At 37.2% G+C, this 7,182-nt stretch overlaps 1 pseudogene; it reads left to right on the top strand.

Annotated features, from left to right (window-relative positions):
* The first annotated feature begins 3,266 nt into the window (after nucleotides 1-3,266).
* LOC129516445 (elongation factor 1-gamma-like) lies at nucleotides 3,267-4,924 on the top strand (annotated as a pseudogene).
* Nucleotides 4,925-7,182: the final 2,258 nt, after the last annotated feature.

Raw genomic sequence — 7,182 nt, 5'->3', positions numbered from 1 at the left:
TCCCATCTTTAGGGTGTTTTTTTTTTTTTTTTTTTCTATCATCTTATAGGCATGTCTGATGAAATCACTTGCCTTTGGTGTTAATTAATGCAATTTCCAGTCTTTCTCCCTTCCTTGATGGTTGGGGAATAGAGCTTAAAATCCCAAGCATCTAATCAATATATGACATTTCTGGCAATCAGCCCCCATCCTAACACTATCTAGGAGTGGCCAAGAGTTGCCTCCATAGAACAAAAGACACAATCCTATCAGGGAATTCCAAGAGTTTTAGGAGCTCTGTGGCAGAAACTGGGGACAAAGACCAAATAGTGTATGATATCACAACTGTATGCAGAGGGCTTTTTAAGACTGTCCAATTGATGCAGTTATAGCTACACTAAGAATAATTTTGGAATAATGAGACTCATATTTTTTACCATTAAGTCCAGGTACAGATGAATTGTTACCCTAATAATTGTCCAAATTGGGAAAAACAATGAAGGAATCCACAGATTAGTTAATAATCTTTGCAAAATAAAAAATAGTATGAATATATTTAGATTTCCATAGCTCTTTAAAAATTATATACTAGTAACTATACCTTGATAAACTATAAAAATAACTTCCCTTATCATTCTCTGATATCACTCTCAGGGGCTCTTTTATTTGTCTCTATTCATATAATCACCTAAATTATTTTATTTGGAAGAATATGGACAAATTCAGAATAAGAGGAACTAATAGTTTTAATCTAATTAAGAAATTCTGGATTCTGAGACTGTTCATTGTACAGTTATCAATCAACCCCAACTCTTTCACAAAATGCTATACATTTAAAGGTATTATTTCTAACTATTCTACACTTGCATTTTAAAAATGTCTAAACTTGCTGTTCTAGAAAAATTGCTGTAATTTTGCATATATAAGAAGAACCTTAATGCATGAATGTTTTCTTGGTCTGTTAGGTATGTAAATGCTACCTAACAAAGGTACTAAGGGCCTTCTTTCTAATATAGAAAGAACAGTGAAGCAGATTACTTGACTATTTAGATTAATGATAATGGGCCTTGAGCCCTGAAAATATTAGTGTGCTTACATTGTTTCTACTGTGATCACCAAATAATTTGGTTTTAGCCTAGGTAATAGTACTATTTCACATACTCTCTTTAGGGGTAAATAAGTTACGGGATCATATTTGGCTACTTGGCTTCACTGCAATTACCACCTGTTGATTCATTGTTCATTACAGTTTTAGCATATTCTGCCAAAATCTAATTTTGCATATGTTATTTTTCCTGTTTCATGAAGGTCTCCAGCAAAAGGGATGCTTTAAAGATAACTTTATCACCCAAAAAGGAATAAATCATCTTTGAGTTACCAAGGGTAACTTTGCTCTAGGGTGGAAAGTGACATACAGGATCATTTAAAGTACTGAGAGAAGATCTTAGGATGATGGGTAGGTACTTCCATTACATAAGACTTTGTGTTATGTGAAAGTCTAAAATGAAAGGTTTCCAGATCTAGGAAGAGGCTGAAGAATGTGAGGGTGTGTGGAGTTAACTGAAGTTTTGGATGAATAGTGTCACCTGAACAAATCATTATGCAGAATTTAAGGGCTGGCTAAGAGCCTCAACTGAGGGAGTTTGGGGGAAATGAGAATGCTTTGCAAATAGACCCTGTAAAAGTACTCATTTCGGTAGCCATATCAGATGTTATAGATTTCTATTGTTCTCTGGACTCAATGACCAGCCACTTTTACTATCTTCACTGTTCCCCATTGTGGTCACTGTGGGATACAATTCACCTTGAATTACTTGTTCATATGTGAGTTAGGAAGTTTGATTATCTAATTATTTTTTTCAGTTAATTTAGCTTGACCAGCTGTCCTCTCTCTACTCCCTCATGGTAGTTACTGTAAGAGATTATTAACTGTAACTCTCCTGCTTGCAATAAATTGGCAACTTATAAGGTAAGCACAAGGATTTTGGGGACAGACTCAGGCATGTTAATGGAACCTAGCACTGAGGAAAAGAAAAATGCTTACTATATATCAGAAATATAACTAGAAAGAAGAGAGTATCCTAGCCTGTGTGAAATTCATATTGTGGTGGGCAAAGTTGTTCTAGTTAGGACCTCATGGTTAAAAAGAAAAGAGTCACTCAAGTTACTTCCAGTAGGGGATGCCTGGGGGGCTCAGCGGTTTGGCGCCTGCCTTCAGCCCAGTGCATGATCCTGGAGTCCCAAGATCGAGTCCCACATCAGGCTCCCTGCATGGAGCCTGCTTCTCCCTCTGCCTCTCTCTCTAAAGAAAAAAAAAAAAATAATAAATAAATAAATAAATAAATAAATAAATAATAAGAAGTTATTTTAAGAATAACTGTTTATTCAAGAAAAATGCATAATTAGGCCATAAGGAGATAGAAATTATAATATAGCAGACCAATGTGAAAATTTAGGAACATACAGGGTTTTTTTTGGTAGGGTTGGCGGGCGGGATCTCAAGCAGTACAATAAGAACATCAGCTGTAGATCAGACAGGATTATTAATGATTATGTGTTCTGCTATATGACTCATGGCCCTCCAGATTTCTATTTCTCTCTTTTACTACAAGTTTACTTTGTCTTGCTCTCCATTGTGCACAGATATTTGATTTGCCATATAGCTCCTGTTTACTCCTAACTATTCTTTCCTCATCACTCCAGCATGAATCATGCTCTTCCTTACCTAACAAAGTATTTCAAGGTTTCCTTGAGCAGGTCTTTCTAGATTTATCTTCTGCTAAAAGCTACTTTATTGCTCCTATGTCTTCCAGTTCGAATTCCTGAAAGGTAAAATATGATCACGTAGCTGATCTTTGTTTTCTATTCAGTCTATTGACTGGAAAACCATGAATTTGGAACTCATCCATTGTTTGATTTTCTGTGGCTCAGAGAGCGGGAAGTCAAGTGATTAAAAATATGGTTGTTTAGACTTTTCTTTAGAAGTTAATAGTAAAAAAAAAAAGCTCAAAATGATTGATTTGTTTCACATAAATAAATAATTTTAGGGGCATCTGGGTGGCTTAGTTGGTTGGGTGTCTGCCTTCGGCTCAGATCATGATCTCAAGGTCCTGGGGTTAAGCCCAGCGTCAGGCTCCCTTCTCAGCAAGGAGTCTGCTTCTCCATCTCCCTCTACCTACCCCCTCCCTCCCCCAACTTGTACTTTCTCTCACATGCTGTCTTTCAAATAAATGAAATATTTTTTTTAAAAAAAGGGAAATAATTTCAGAACAATGTAAAGAGTGCCAATGATAAGATCCTGTAAAACGGAAGGGAAACATAAGGCGGTAATAAATGACAAACACTGGGAGGTCAGAGACATTTTCATACAAACAATATACTCAAGTTAGAATTGAGTAGCCATTTTCCAGGTCCTTAAGTAGGCAGGAGACCTTTTCAAAATGAGAGAACATATGCCAAGGCACAGAAGAAGAAAACTCTTTTATATACTTGGGAAATCATAAATAGTTTTGTCTGGTGTAGGAGGAAAATGACAGAAATGTGTCAGCAATCATTTGCAGTAATAGTTAAGGTCCAGATAATGGAGATCCTTCTACATCAATGAAATGATTATGGATTTTATCCAGTGAGTGATATGGAAACCTAGAAAAGTTTTAAGTGGGTATGTGTTTTACTTGGATATGCATTTTTCAAAGAGCATTCTGGCAATACATGAGACAGGATTGAAGATGGGCTAGATAAGTGATCGATTAGTTATCATTCACAATGGTGCTGTCTAGAGAACAAGGGAGGAATGGAATGGCAGTGATGGTTGTAATGAAGATGTAAAGATAATGCAAAGTTGCTAAAGAACAATCAGTGGCCCCTTTCCCTGTGAAATAATCCTGTATATATATACACTGAAAACTAAAAGGCCTTTAAGGCTCTAATTGCAGCTCAGTACAGTGTGGTTCAGGTTGGCATTTGTCATTAACACCCCGTTTCCACTTTGTCCAAACCAGCTACACCCTTAAATTTCTCCATGAATTTCCAGCACTTGAGGGGTGACCGTAAATCCTGTGTATTGGAGAGTAATGTCGCTGCATTTGAGCAAAGAGGGACTGCAAGGATGTACTCTAGAAGCAGCAGGTGGCATATTGGCATGTTGGGTGAACTTCATTGATAGCCACCTAGTGCTACCAGCCATGGCCTGTCCACCTTGGGCATCACGCTGGCTACAGAGCATGGAAATGAAGAGGTGGGGTAACTTCTGGGGCTGCCAGATGCTTATTTGGAAAAGAAGACTTTTTTTGGTGGAGAACATGTGACGCTGGCTAACTTCACAGTTGTCTGCACCCTGCTGTGGCTCTATCAATAGGTGTTGGGGCATTCCCTCAACCAAGTCTTACCCGATATCAACCACTGGTTCCTCATCTGCATTAACCAGTCCCACGTTCATGTTGTTTGTGGAAAAGTGAAACAGCCCAGTGTGAGGCTAAAATGTTCGCAGATGTACCGCCCCAAAAGGACACCTCACAGAAACAGAGTAGTCCACAGGAGGAAAAGTAGAATCTCAGACCTAAGCAGAAAGAAGAGAGAAGAGAAAAGCATGCTGCCTCCACTCATGAGGAGATAGATGAAGATGAAGAGGTACTGGCTGCTAAGCTGAAGACCAGGGATTCCTTTGCTTGCCTGCCCATGATGACCTTTGTGTTGAATGACTTTTGGTACAAATACTCCAATGAGGACACTTTCTCTGTGGCACTGCCATATTTTGAGAAGTATGGCTGGTCCCTGTGATACTCCACATCCTGCTTTCCTGAAGAGCTCTCCCAGACTGTTCCGAGGTCGGGAACTGGACCCTGGAAGCAAGGAGACCCAGACAGTGGTTTGAGAGTACTTTTCCTGGGAGAGAACCTTTTGGCATGTGGGCAAAATCTTCAATCTGGGCAGTATCTTCAAATGAACATCCCTTGCCATCGCCCAGCTGCCTCCATCTGCCCTTTAGAGATATGGGTATCAGTAAGGAAACTGAACATTGAAAGAAAAAAAAATCAGTGGGTGTCAGTGACAGGTTTTTGATTTTAAAACCAATGATCAAACGTTAACAATGTGAATATTATTGTTAGATGATCATATTTAAATCATTATTATGCTTTTATTTTAGTTATGAGGTTTTTATTAAGAATGATGGCTGAAATTTTATGAATGATGTCTAAAAGCACCAGGAACTTTTCACAGAAGAGATGATTGAAGGCTTAGAGATTATTTATAAGACTATTATTTATTCATCTGGAGGTAAGAGGTAGTGGGAGAGGGCATTCCAACATCAAGGACTGCAAAAAAAAAAAAAAAAAGAATCCTTTGCTTCTATAATACTGGGATCCACCCCCTCAGTTACTGAGGAACTAGAATCACCTTCACAGTCAGGGAGCTATAGAATTTGTCATAAATTCATGGTAACTTCATGGATATATAAAGGGTAATGTTACATACAAATATTTAATTCATTTGCTCATTTGTAAAATGCTTATTGACAAACTGTTCCTTCTGCCTCTGTACATAAATGCTAGTGAGAGCAACAAGAAGTAAAATATCTATTGTTTGTCAGACACTGATAACTACAATGAAGAAAACTAAGACAGAAGTCCCAACCAGAGTACTGGAGTCTCTCAGATGCCCCTTGCCTCCTGCCCATGCCAATGTGAAGGTCCAGGAAAAGGGCAATTACTTCATGTCTGCAAGGACCTGGAATTTTCATTAGATCCTCTCCCTCTCGTTCTTACATCCTTATTGTTAGCCTAGTTTAGTTGCTCTTAAGTTTTGTTGCATACATATTGAATACAAAATTTATTAAAAATGCAATCTCCTTGGCCTCCACAGTTTATATTCTGATGTGATAGAGATATGGCACCATTCAGGAATATGCATTTTTAACAACACCCTAGACTATTCTTATTCAAGAGCTCTGCAGTACACAATTTCACAAATGCCAGTAACATTATTCTCATTTCTAAAACAATAAATTAGAATGAAGTCCAGTGATTGGGCTGAAATGAGCTTGTAGAACAGTATCAGATGCAAACTTTTGAGTTTAGCTCCCTGGTGGAATAAAATGCCCTGAAAGCCAGCCAGACTTCCAGTATTTCATAGAAGTGATGGGGCATGGGAAAACATTATTTTCAAACATTTGCCATGTTGGAACTTATCCTTAATCTAACTCCTTGGAAGTTATTTCTAGTGGGCATCAATACTTAGGAATCATAATTCTTGTGGTAACCAATGTACATTAGAAAGGATTTCTGTGATTTATTTAATTTAGGCATAGAAGACAATTAAAGGGTCAGAAACAATCCAAAAAATATACAATACCCTTGTTTTATCTTTAAAGATTTATTTATTTGAGAGAGAGAGAATGAGTGAGGGTGAGGGGAGAGAGAGTGGGAGAGAGAGAATCTTAAGGCGACTCAATGCTGAGCACAGAGTCCTTTACAGGGCTCGATCTCATGATCCTGACATCAAGACCTGAGCCAGTATCATGAGTTGGCCGCTTCATAGACTCAGCCATTCAGGAGCCCCACCTTGATTTTATCTTTGAATATAAGTTGAATTGAATTTCAGAAGTTTTTGCTTTATGTGTTTAGAAATTTGCAAATTAAGGCCAAAAGCATAATTATCATAAATTTAACAATGCACAATGTCACCTTAGTTTTGTGATCTTTTTATGTTTCTTTTAAATATATGAATTTGCTTTCATGTTATGAAGCAACTGTTTACTCTGAAGCAGGACTTAATGCAACTTAATGCAACTCTTCAACCACATTCCTCCTGTCTTTAAGGTGATTAAGCTATACATATAAACTATTTATATTTTGGATATTAAGAATTTGTTTCTTCCTTATGGTAAGAAACTTGTTGGTGCTTTTATTCTCAGTAGGGAAAGAAATTGTAATTTTTATATTTTAATAATATTTGGATATCTAAAAGCCATATGTGTGTAGTATAACTTAGCAATTTATGAGAATGAAAAGGCATCTGGCTAGCTTCAGCAATAATTTCTATTTTGAGCATATTTTCTTATGTCTTCAAGCTTTTATTTCAAACGTGTATTGGGAATGTATGTGGTATTGTTATAGATCAAAGAATTTACTATATCAGAAATGTTTAGAGGCTTTTTTTCCCTCCTAATTAATATCAGAAAGTTCACTAATGCTGTATCTTCTT

This window comes from Nyctereutes procyonoides, unplaced genomic scaffold (genome assembly GCF_905146905.1).
Source record: "Nyctereutes procyonoides isolate TBG_1078 unplaced genomic scaffold, NYPRO_anot_genome, whole genome shotgun sequence".
NCBI lineage: Eukaryota > Metazoa > Chordata > Mammalia > Carnivora > Canidae > Nyctereutes > Nyctereutes procyonoides.
This window is presented reverse-complemented; position numbering and strand designations above follow the sequence as displayed.